Raw genomic sequence first — 13070 nt, 5'->3', positions numbered from 1 at the left:
AAACGATGCCACAGGGAATGAGTGCCATACTCAAAGCTACAGGCGGTCCAACAAAATATTAGAGTGTGTGACTTTTTTTTGGCCGGACAGTGTATATACACATATACATATCCATATATAGATTTATCATTCCTGGTATATTGTCTCTATAGGACCTTTACTATTGTATCTTTATTTTATAGCCTTTTTGTAATATTGTAAATCTTGTTCTGCTTCTTTCATGCCTTATCTGTATCCAGTTGCTGTGATGTGTAACTTTTGCTTCAGAGGGATCAATAAAGTTTATTATATTTTATCTTATCTTAACAAGAAAAAATAGATTTGATCTCTGGACAGAAATAAATGCTGCGACGTTTCAGAAGCTTATTGAAACGATGCCACAGTGAATGAGTGCCATACTCAAAGCTAAAGGCAGTCCAACAAAATACAGTGTGCAACTTTTTTTTTTTTTTTTTTTGGCCGGGCAGCGTATTTTACTATATGTTAAAGACCCACAGAAAACTTCCACCATCTGTTTTCTCAAATTTCCCTGGAGAATGTTTACTCTCTAACAGTGCATCCTGGTATGTCTGCCTATTTGCTAGTTTTATTTCTTACAAGCTTCATAATGTCATCACTTTGAGTACCCCAAATTAGAAGAACCTAAATATTTAAGCTCTGAAGTGGTCTGAAAATAAGAATTAGAATAAAAATTTGTTCCTCCCGTGGAATATTTTTTTATTTTTTGTTTTTTTTTTAAGAGCACCAGATGTAAATCTAATGATGATGTGAGGCAAAATTTAATTAAAGTTCTCAGGGTTTAGCCACTGGGGACCATGCATGTCTGTTTAAAATCATGTCATGTTGTGATATTTCAGTCTGGACAGAAGGGGCTGACTGTGTGCGCGCTGCTCTTCGAGTCATGCTGCCAGCAGATGAAATCATAGGAAAATAATCTAATCAAACATTTTGTCTTGTTTGTGAAAACAGATATTTCCCATAGCAAATTCCAGTCAATACTCATGATGCAGCAGTAAACAGCAGCCTGTGTAACGCTGGAAACATTTCCAGAGCTTGCCAAGCGCTCCGATGATTTGTGGACGTTAGTGTTGTGACTCCTTTGTCCCCTGCTGGTCATCCTTTGCTCCCTGCCCTGTTTACACATCAGTGCTGGTGGATTTATGGCCTCGGTCTCAGCGGTCCACTGATTACCTTTCTAACCCTCACTGTAAATCTGTGCTGTATGAATAACAGCAGTCACATGAAGGTGCTTGTGGAGACCAAGAATAATGTCTGCAGTCTGTACAAGTGGGAAGGTGGTTAAAGTCGCTGATATATGAGACTGTGGTTGGAATTATCTGGAAAACTGCTCTGCTCAGAAAGTGAATAACGCTGTCTGTTTTAGTGGTAAATACACCCGTAGGTTTAACTTTGGTGCCCTGCAGAATAACTCCAACTAGAGCAGCTTTGTGCAGCCGAGCTGGAGAATAAATTTTGTTTCAAACCAGAGCATTCATGTATTTGTGGGGAGCAGATATGTAAAAATGTTGCTTCGTTGCTTCTTTCAGTAGACACTGTGTTATTCAATGGTTTCGGTTTCCATACATCAACTTTTTTTCCTTCAGTTAAATCATTATTTTCAGTTCAGAGATTTTCCAATCAGATCACACAGTCGTTTAGATAAATGACTCATTTCTGTTCTGTATGTGCTTTAAAAATCAAGACAGACAAAGCGTTTTGAACCAATTAATACAACATTATTCCAGCGTGTCCCATGTATGTTCAAGCTCTGGCATGTCGGAGCACAGCGCTCATTATCTAAATATACTAACCAACCAGATATCCTTCATTTTTCTCCAGAATTACAGACTCTACCGTAAAGTGAAAACAAGTACAACCCTTGCAGCAGACAGACATGAAGAATTCTGCCGTTCTTCAAATGTTAATGCACTACTTCCTTTATTCATGATCTGAAAAACAACAACAACAACAAACAAACACACAGTTTGTGCAGACATTTGGGCATCCTCCTACCTAAGGGCCCAGACAGTTCCCTCTGACACTGAACAGAGAAAAACCCACAGGGAATCTGTGGGGGTTTCTGCACTTTTTTACAGAAAACAGCAGCTAGTTACAGACTGGACGTTAGCACAGAGTCGATGTGGTTATTCCTGAGGTGTGATGAGCTCAGTGGGTGGACATGGCAGAGGATTTCTGCTGAATATGGACCTTCCCACCGTGTTTTTAAATAATGAATTATGAAGGTGTGGATGAACCTCTCCACAACAAGCATTTGTTGTGAATATCGTGTTTTCCTGGTGGATGTGCAGTTGGCATATTTGCAGTGTAGACAGTCCATAGGAGACTCTGCAGACCTTCGCGCACTCAGGTGGATGACTATATTTACATCAAGCACATCCTTAAAGACTTCTGTAGAGGTGTGTAAACACTTTCAGAAGGTTGAGTTATTCTTTACACAATAATGTTGACATCAGTGATGTGGCCCTGGATTGGTTTATCTCATATCTGTCATGCTTGGAGATATCTCCTCCTCCTCCTGTGCTCCTCCACAGTGTGGCGTCCCCCAGGGTTTGGGTCTACTCCTTTTAACTGTTTACATGCTACCACTGGGGCAAATCCTACTCAGACATGGCATTGGCCAACTGTGTGTCCCGTATTACTGATTTTTCTCATATCATGTTTTGTCTGGCAGAAGTTAAAAACTGGTTGTCAAACAATATTCTGCAGGTCAATGATTCCAAATCAGAAGCCATGATTGTTACCCCCTCTGGTCCCAGCGGTAGCAGCGTAAACAATCTCTCCTCTAGTCTTGGTATTTTATCTTATGTGCAAAAGGGAGTCCAGTACCTAGGGGTTGTTTTTGACTCATAACTGTCTGACGTTGCACTCAGGTAACTAAGCAAACCAAGATCAGGTCATTTCTTTGCCCTGCAGACTTAGAAAAGGTCACTCCTGCTTTTATTTCCTTCCAGACTGGACTACTGCAATGCACTTTACTTATTTAGCTTTTTTTTTGCATGTGGTACAAAATTCTGCTGCCAGGCTCTTAACACACATGAAAAGAAGCGACCACGTAACACCAATCCTTGCTGCCCTTCACTGGTTACCTGTGAGTTTCAGAATTGATTTAAAAAACTTTTTAAAGCCTTGAATTTTGAAGCATCTCCGTTTGGAGTTCTCAGGGAGGGAAACTCAGTATCCACTTTTAAATCTCCTCTTACGACTCACTTGGCTTTTTCTCTTCAGTATTTGTTGCACCTGTTTGATCTTGTGCATATTGTTTATTTAAGAGCTTATTTACTTGTTTAAAAATTGTTTTATTTGTCTCGTGTGACATTTGTTTTTTATTGTAAGGCATTTTGCAATTTTGTTTTTGAAAGATGCTATACACATAGTTATTACCAATGTTCCCTGTAATTTTTCATGAGTCTGAGCAAACACACAAACTCCCTGAGCGTCCCTTGGACCACTGTGAGCAACATCAGACGTGTGCACTGTGGTCACACCAGCATCACATCCATTCAAGTTACATGGTTCATTAAAAGAATCAAATTACAGTATTTACATTTCTGTTAAAACACTTTGTCAACAGGAGCCAGTTGAAGGCTGCAGTGATTTTAGTGACACTACAATGTATAAGAGTGAAGTTATTGAATATTTGTCTCTCTTTACTGTTGCAGTGGTTTTGCAAATTGCAGACGGACCCTGTTCACTCCATAGACACCAATGTTATTCCTGTAGCTTGAAAGACAGCTACTTTTGATAAAACTGGGCTTGTAGCACATTGTCTGCCTTGCAACAATGGGAAAGAGGCACCGTTTATGTTTTGACAACCTATATCTATTGAGTTATTGATGCTGGAAGTCTGAATCTGTGAATATCTTTCCAACTTTACTGAACTTGGGGTCACTACCACCTAAGGAGTGATATATTTAATTCTGAAAAAAGAATTTAGCCATACTTAAAGCTTTAAGTGCTTTAACACGGAACTAAAAATTTTGTATTGTTTTATTAACACAGGTTCTGTCTGAAAAGAGGTGGCATCATTTTAAACAGTGAAATCAAACTAATAAAATGTAATGACCAACCAGTGAGCAATACTGGATTCTGCAAAAACATAAACAACTTTTTTAAAAATCTAAATCTTAACACAGTTAATGTATTAACTTATTTTTGTGTGTATGCATGTATTTATTGATTTATTTAGTACTGTTAACATATCAGAGTTCTGAGTGAATTTTCTTAAGATAGGCAAAGGCCATTTATTGATTACATATAGGCTCTTAAATGTTCATTAAAAAGTAAAAAGCATTTTAAAAAACAACTCAAAACAACTTAGGCATTTATTGAGTCACTAAAATACTGTAGAGTACAGACCACATCAGCATGATTATAAGCATCCTCTGGTAAATTAACAACCAGATACTGATGTCTCTCACCATATGGACTTCAGGAGATGACTGGGGGATGATAAACTGTGACCTACTGGTTGGGTTCTCTCTGTTCTCATGTTTCTTACATGTTTGTCCCCTGACAGCCGGGTCCTAATGTTTTTTGAGCAACACACCATACTATGACGTTTTTACAATGATGGTTCTACTATGAAGCCAGTTTGACATGTTCAGGTGTTCTTTGTGAAAACTCAGAGATTTCAGGTATCAGAAGGTGGTTTTCAACTTTCTTTGTTAACTTTCTGCTTCAACTTTAAACTAAATTTCCTTCACTAACCCCGCCCTCTGGACTTCCAGGAAGCTGTGTTCCTATTGGCTGTCCAGGTGGCTGCTTGGTGTTATCAGGAACACCTGAGCAGCTCAGTGTCTTCCTGCTTTATTTAGCTGCAGACAAACATTTCCTCTGCTTCTGTTCACCACTGAACTGGGTTTGGTTCTGTTGCTTTAGGTTGTTCTTTAGGCGTTGGCTTGCAGCTTCCAGCAGTAAAATAGACTTTAATGTGTTTCTTGGTGTGTTTTAGGGCTTTGTACCGGATAGTTGTCTTGATAAATGTGGTTCTTTAGCCACAGTTAGCACATGGTGCTAATGTGTGCAGTGATTAGTGGATTTGGTGCAGCTGAGTTGTGTCTTTATCTTGGCTGTAGTGAGTCTTCAGAGGTTTTTGGTCAGACACATTCTGTATTCTTGTTTGTGAACCAACGTTGGTTGTCCAGAAGGTAAGAATTCCTGTCCTGATTCTCTGTTCTCAGAGGTTCTCTGGTTGGCTGCAGGAGACTTTAGTGTTTGGGTTGTGCTAGTTTGGTTTTTGTATGGTTTCATTTGGACGACTATCTTGAGGCCCCTCCATGTGGTTTAGTGAGGTTTTCTGCAACAGTTCTACAAAGCAACCTGCAGCAGAAGAGACTTTGAGAGTTTTTAGGAAGTTCTGGAGACCAGACTTTAGAGCAGCAGAAACATTTGTCAGCAGTTTGAGCAGGAGAAGGTGAGCTTCAGAGTAGAAATGAGACAGAAACCTTCTTGACTCGTGTGGTGAGGTCCTGTACCAAGAGTTTGAGCAGGTTGTGAAGAGTCTTCAGTTCTTTGGTCTGAAAGCACAAGAAGAGTCGACTCATTAAAGGAGAAAACAGGAGATATTGTTGGTTCTTCTGTCGCTCTGCAGTTTCCTTAGACTGAATATCAAGTTTATATTTTAAATGATTTCCCATGTGAGCCCAAGAAGACTTCAATAAACTCCCTCCATCCCCTGGACACAACATATTTTATTACCATGTTAAATTTTAATCATAGTTTTAATCATAGTTTTTTTTTCTTTGCTTGTTTAGTTTTGTAATCTGTGTGAAAGGTGCTAAACAAATAAAGTTGACTTGATAAACTGAATAACTGACTAACTCATGATTGTGACAACAGAAGTATTTTCATTGTGATTTAAGGGTTTGTTTCATTTTTAAGGTTGGGGTTAAAATCTTGACTGAAAAAAAAAGATTAAAGAAATAAACTACAGTAAAAAAAAAGCAATTAAATCAAAGGAAAAAAACATTTAATATAATAAAACTTTTAAAAAGAAAATTAAACATTAAATACAATTAAATCATATTAGACAAAATATTTAATTAGGTAATTAAACAGAAGATACAAAGCATGTAATTATGAAATTAAACAAAAATTTTTAAACAAAAATATGAAACATTAAAGATGAAATATTTTCGATAATTAAACATTTAAAAAATACAATTAAACAAGAATATTACACATTTAGAAAAATATAAAACATTTAATTAGATTATTAAACCTTTAAAAGTCAAAACATGTAATTAAAAAATTAAATGTTTAATTAGAAAATTAAATCTTAAAGACAATAAAACTTTAAATAGGAATTAAACACAAAATACAATGAAGCATTAAAAAAGAAAATTAAACATTAAAAGGTGGTAAAACATTTAAAAAGAAAAACCTTAACAAAAATGTAATCAAAAAATTAAACATTGGGAAAGGAAAGGAAATTTTTCAAACAAGCCGATAAAACATTTGAAAAAACAACAATTAAACATTGAAAAGACAAAACTTTTCGAAATCAGATCAGACATTAGAACAGAATAAAAGGCGAGAAACGAGCAAAACTAAACATTTAAGAAGAATCACACTAAAGACAAAACATTTGAAAAGACAACAGTTAAACTTTAGAAGATCAAATTAAACAGAGGAGACAATAAAACGATCAAAAAGAGCAAAAACAGAAAAAGATCTTAAAGCATTTTCTAGTCTGAAATGAAAACATCGTTGTTTCTTCAAACATTTCCCCTTTCTATGTTCTTGGTTTGATTGTGGACAGATTTACTAAGAACTCATTTCAGAAAACTGCTTTCCAGATAAAGTCTACTAGTAGTTGAAGGCATCGATCAAACAAATGTTACCTTCTGATCTCCACAAGCTTTACTGTTCAGTGAAGAGAATCAAAGTTTGTTAAGGATTTCTAAAAAACCCACAGGTGAAGGTCTGAGAAGAACTCAGATGGATGTTCTAAATGTGAAATCAAGACTCATGGTCAAAAGTTTTAAGGCTTCTGTTAACCAGAAAGTTCAAACTAACAGAGAAGTAGTGAGAAACTTTAATAACTTCAGTCCTCAGACTGTCTGAAAGCTCAAACTAACAGAGAAGTACTGAGAAACTTTTAAGATTTCAGTCCTTGGACTGTCTGAAGGTTCAAACTAACAGAGAACTACTGTGGAACTTAGAAAATTTCAGTCCTCAGACTGTCTGAAGGTTCAAACTAACAGAGAACTACTCAGGAACTTAGAAAATTTCAGTCCTCAGACTGTCTGAAGGTTCAAACTAACAGAGAACTACTGTGGGACTTAGAAAATTTCAGCCCTCAGACTGTGTGAAAGCTCAGGTCCTGAGGACTCGGGAGGTGTGGAGGCTTTGGAAAGTCTTGGAACTGAGGGTTCAACCCTCCAGCACCAAGGCTGAAGTCCAACCTCCTGAGAAAAACGGTCGAGTCGAGACTCGAGTTAAAAAAAAACTCGAACACGACAAAAAATAGATGATAAATGCGCAAAAAAAAGAAGAATTAGTATCTGAGTGAGTAGCTCAGGGGGATAAGAAGAGGACTACCAAGTGGAGGGTCGCAGGTTCAAGACCAGCCACTGGCCTTTTTCTTTCTTTGCCTTTGTCAGGATTTTGAGAAAATTTAAGAAGTGTCTGGTCTTGAACCAGCGACCTGCAGCTCCACAGGCAAATCCTTAACTCACTGAGCTACAGATCAGATGAAAAGAAATAATTTCGTCGTCCCTTTGGCATCGTAGTTTCTGAAGTGACCACATGGGCAGAGCCAAGGCGGAGTCTGGGTGGAGTCGGGGCGGGGAGTAGGCGGGTAGGTGGGTGGCGGCCTCCCCCCTCTACTCCCCCACCTTCCCCCACCACCCACCACACCTTCCCCCGCCCGACGAGTTTTTCGAGTCTCGACGAGTTCTTCGAGTCTCAACGGGTTTTCCCGAGTTTCTGGAGTTTCCACCAGGTCGGAGGCAGAACAAGTTGTCATGAAGAGGTGTTGAAGTCGGCCAGGATGGACTGACTTTTTACAGCGACTAGAAGGAAGACCACTAGAAGAGCAGGTCTTTAACCACCATCCATAAAATCCATGGAGTCGGCTCCAGAGAAATGAAGGGAGGTCAACTTTTATCAACCTCCATCCAGATGTTCAATTTGATATCTTTACTTTGACATTTTTAGCACCACAAACCTTTAGTATCACACTTTTTTTAATCATTTATTAGGATTTTAATGGAATCCACCAGCAGATTTTGTTTTTGTTGACAAACTTTATTCTTGTCGTCGTGGGACTGCAGTATTTAAAACTGTCCCTTCTATTTGACCTCATGTTTATTAGTTTTAGTGGAGAAAGTTTTGTCAATTAGTCTCTTAAAAACTAAATAATAAATTGGATTAGTCAAGAGGTTTAAATTTCTTACTGTCATATTTTAAATATGACAAAAAAATATAAAGTCCTGAGACAATTTGACCTGTAATTGCCGTTATATAAATAAAATTGAATTAAAATTGTATGTATCTTGTAATGTTGGACTAATTCAGCCATATATGTTAGAAAACACACTTTCTTTGTCCATTAATCTGTCGTTTTCTCCAGTAATTCATTTCTTGTTTTGGTTTATAAAATGTCAAACCCAAATATATTCAGTTTACTGTCATAAAAACCAAAAAGATTTACATTCATGATGCAGGAACCAGACAGTTTTTCACTTTTTGTCTTAGTTTAGTCAGAAAGATAGTTGATAATGTGTGAATTGTTGCAGCTTGTAGCCGTAGAAGGTTTTAATCTTTGGGGCCGAGTGTCAAAAAACATTTAGAAACCAACATCAACAAAACACTCAACAAAGATTCGAACATCATTAAAGGGAAAGCCAACTTTTGCGTGACGATGTCTAATTAAAGGACATTTATTCCCAACGTAAATGTGTGATATTCATCCCCTGGAGCTTTCTCTTCACATCGTCTTCCACCAGGACTGGTTTGGTTGGGAGCATGTGCAACAAACATTTGAAAAACTGCAGTTTAACATCAATGAATGACACTGAAGTTTAATCTCTACATAAATGAGACTGAGTCTGGATGTGCTGCTCTGTCATTAACTCCTAAGTTTAGGGAAAGTTCAAACAAAAGAGGACAGTTCAGAGAAGACTTGAGAATGAGCTTATTTTGAACAAACATCTCAGACTTTGAGCTTCAGCACCTACAGCAAGATATTTTAACAACAAGCAACTCAAGAGATCCAGAAGTTGGAGAGAGTTAGCTTTAGCTGAGCCAAAGAACATGTGGGACGCTAACCTAGCAAACATTTCAGACTTTCCTCTGTGAATTCTGAGAAATAATTTCCTATTTAATGACAGCTACACATTTTAACTCAGTCTCATTAAAACAGACTCTAATTCAGTGTCATCCATCCATATTAAAGTGCAGTTACCCAAAATGTTTGTTGCATGAGCTCCAACAAAACCTGTCCAGGTAGAAGGCCACTTTGACAAACAGGAAGTGGAAGATTCCAAGCAGATTGATAGAAGGGGGAACCGGACTGTACTAAGTTTGGTCGAGTATAGAGGGGTGTTTTGTGGGTTTGTAAGGCTGATAATGATTATTAGTGAGACATTTGGAGTAGATATTCATTTGCAGTAAATGAAAGTATTTAAAATCTTGGAGTTAAACTTAGAAGAACACAAACTCTAACAGAAAGCTTTGTTGATAGGTTTTTGTTTTGTTTACAGATGTTAAAGGAGTTTTATTCGTGACGTATAACCAATCAAATCACTCCAGAAGACAGAGCAACCACAGGTAGATAAAGGTTCAGAGACAAAGTAGCACCATTTTTAAATGTATTTATTACCGTAAATCAGTAAAAAATAAAATACTGATAATCAGTAAATCAGTCAGCCCACAATTACTACAATTCTACAGTTGATGTCTCTTTCCTTTGACTTGTTATTTGTACAATATACAATGTATATGATGGCGTTTTTTCATACCAAAGGCTATACTATGATGTTTTCTCAGAGACATACGATGCTACTGTGTTTGTTCTGGCTCTGGGCCACTGCACTCCTCCTCTGTTGTTTTCTGGATTGTACTCAGCTGCATGCCTTCGTCCACCCGGCCTCCGTTGACTCGTCCCGCCTGCCGTCTCTGGAGCTGAAGCTGGATTGGAACAGACCAAAGTACAGTCCAATCATGATGCCAGCTGCCTCTCAAAAGGCTCCTTCATCTGGCAGGTGGAGGAACTTCTTCTGAGGGGAAGCTGAGCTGGCCCGGCAGAACTTTGGAGATGTGTTCCAGTGGTTGGTGGATGTGTGGGAAGATAGAGAGGGACCTTTGAATTGTTCAGAAAGGAAAACAGAGAACCCATTGGTAGTTTTAGTTTAGGGTGCTACTGCGGTGTGTTTTTGGGCTTGAAGAGGTGAACAGGAAGAGTTTTTTTTTTTCGTATTGATTATCTTTTACTTTGTTCCTGGTTGGAATGCCCATCAATGTCAATGTGAAGTTCACTTTTAGTTCTGTTTATTTATTTTTATTTTACTAACACCCATTTGTTTTTAACCCCCTCACATGTTGTGTTGTTGTAAACTTACTCTTTCAAATAAATTCTCGTCTAACCCTCTGGAAACCAGCGTTTGGACTGTTTTTGTGTTGCTCCTCACCTACTGACAGCTGTGGACTAAAGGCTATACTATGACGTTTTTAGAGCGACATGCTATACTATGATGTTTGTTGGGCGACACACTATACTATAGGCTTTTTTATTACTGACCTTTTTTTGTTTTATTTTTTTTGTTTTTTTTTTTAGCAACATATAAGAATTTGAACAGTTTTAAAACTTACTATACTTTTACTTGTGCAATGAAATATTATTCTATGGCATTTTTTAGATGACATATTATACTCTGATGTTTTCTTGAATAACATACTATTTTGACAATATATTGCACTATGACATTTTTTGAACCACATATCATACATGACAATTTTAGGCAACATCCTATCATTTTGTGCTTTTTGAACCACATAATAATCTATGGGGGGTTTTTTGCCAACATGCTGTACTATGAACTACAGGCCATACTATGTTATTCTTGAGTAAAGTATACTATACTTTGACATTTTCTTAACTACATCCTATACTATGGCGTTATACACAGAGTGCTTTGGTTACATGTTGATTTATAATCTAGATTTTTTTCTGTTTTGTTTTTTGACGGGATTACCACAGACCTGACTGTGAACACAGTTGACACCCACCTGAGGGAGATGCTGTCTAAGATCTCAAGGCTGCTTGGTTGTGGTCTTTCTGGCACATACTCTTCCAAGATGAGCCGGGAAGTTTAACACTGATTGAATGACACCAGGTCTAAGCCGACAAACTTCCAATTCCTCCTCAACCCATAGTCTCTGGGAAACCTACATGGAGTAAGAAAAGTAGACAGAGAAGTAATTAAGTCTGTACACAACATATTAAAAAAGAAATCATGCTAATAAATTAAGTACAAAGAACCGAATTCGCCAATATACTGGAGACCAGAGCTATTTAATTTGATAAGTATAACCTTGTTTAGTAACATTTCAATTATTTGAGAGCAGTCCTAAAGAACTGCCTGTAATCCCAATCATAAAATGGGTTTGGAGGAAGAACATAGATGGTAATCTGGATATACATGAGTTAGGCTTTATAACTACTATTGGTAGTATTGGTGGTAGCAATAGCGATGCGACTACTACTAGTTGTCTTACACTCACTACTGCTACTGCTACTGGCACTGCTACTACAACTTGTAATACTATTACAAATACTACTTCTACGACTCTAACAGCTGTTCATACTACTACTGCTTGTACTTTTAGTATTATTACTACTGCTTGTACAACTATACTACAGCTACTATTAATCGTCTGGTATTTGGTTGTCAAGCTGCTAGCTCGCCTTAGCGTTTTGCTAGTGGCTAACTAGTTAGCTCTCATAGACTGGAAGCTCTCAACAAGATTTAATACTGAAAAAAGAGCCAAAAACTATTCTTACCTATGAAAAGTCATTCCACGTTTCCTTGTCTCAATCGTACGACGCAGTGTGCAATTGTATGCAGCACAGTGAGACGGCATACTTGTTTCCGTTTTCACGCCGTCTACATCAACTGAATGCACTGAAACTTTGCCCCCACTAGCTTAGCCTCGCAGTAGCACGCAGCTCAAAGGGGCGTGTCCTATCTACTCATTCATATCTATGAGAACAACGGTGGGTGCACATAAGGACGCCTGACGTTGATTAGCTGCGTAAATACCATTATATACAGTCTATGGTAAATACGTATGTGAATCGCATCATTGGCTGCAGCAGCCAGTCACCGGTCACTCACTGACTCACTGAAAAATAGCACAGAATGAATTGTTACGTGTTTATTTTACTTACAATTTAGGTTGGATTTTTTTTGTGTGTGCGCAGCGCAGGTTTTCTGTGCGCGGAGACCGTGTCAGCAGTGCGCAATTGCGCACCCGCGCATCTTAGAGGGAACAGTGGTTATTACTATTATTATTATTATTATCGTTGTTAAGTACAGTTTGGCATGCCGGATTTTCACTTGTAATAATGAGATTATAATAAATTGTGTTCATATAGCACCTTTTAAAAGCAAAGTAAAAGTACTTTACAATAGAAATGTATCCAAACCAAAAATCATTACCAAAGTAGAAAGAAACAGAATTTAAGGCATAAAAAAGACAATATAAGATTTCCATCTATTAAGCAAAAATCAAACAATAAAAGTGAGTTTTAAGAAGATATTAAAAAGATGATACTGAGTTGGCTGGAGATCCACAGCTAAGAGGCCTGGACAGCAAGGACCAGGTCACCTTTGGCACCAAAACCAGAATTAGGAGCCATTAGTAAAGCTGTGCTGGAGGATCCCAAGCAAAGATCAGCAGCAGCCAGACCATTTGAGGCTTCTGAAACAAGCAATGGAATACTAAAATCAATTTAAAAACTCACAGGTAGCCAGAGAAGGGCAGTAAGGTCAGTATAATGTGGTAGCTTCTGTTAGTATGTTCTAAAAGTGCAGCAGCAGTGT

The 13070-nt window shown here is 37.8% G+C and overlaps 1 long non-coding RNA gene across 1 annotated transcript; it reads right to left on the bottom strand.

The window, feature by feature from the left end:
* Positions 1-9824: 9824 nt before the first annotated feature.
* LOC129348598 (uncharacterized) lies at positions 9825-12512 on the bottom strand. Its single transcript, XR_008601196.1, has 2 exons — positions 11254-12512; positions 9825-10327 (listed from the first exon to the last, which is right to left on the bottom strand). It is a non-coding gene; the product is annotated as an uncharacterized LOC129348598 (long non-coding RNA).
* Positions 12513-13070: the final 558 nt, after the last annotated feature.

Source organism: Amphiprion ocellaris, chromosome 3 (genome assembly GCF_022539595.1).
Source record: "Amphiprion ocellaris isolate individual 3 ecotype Okinawa chromosome 3, ASM2253959v1, whole genome shotgun sequence".
NCBI lineage: Eukaryota > Metazoa > Chordata > Actinopteri > Pomacentridae > Amphiprion > Amphiprion ocellaris.
This window is presented reverse-complemented; position numbering and strand designations above follow the sequence as displayed.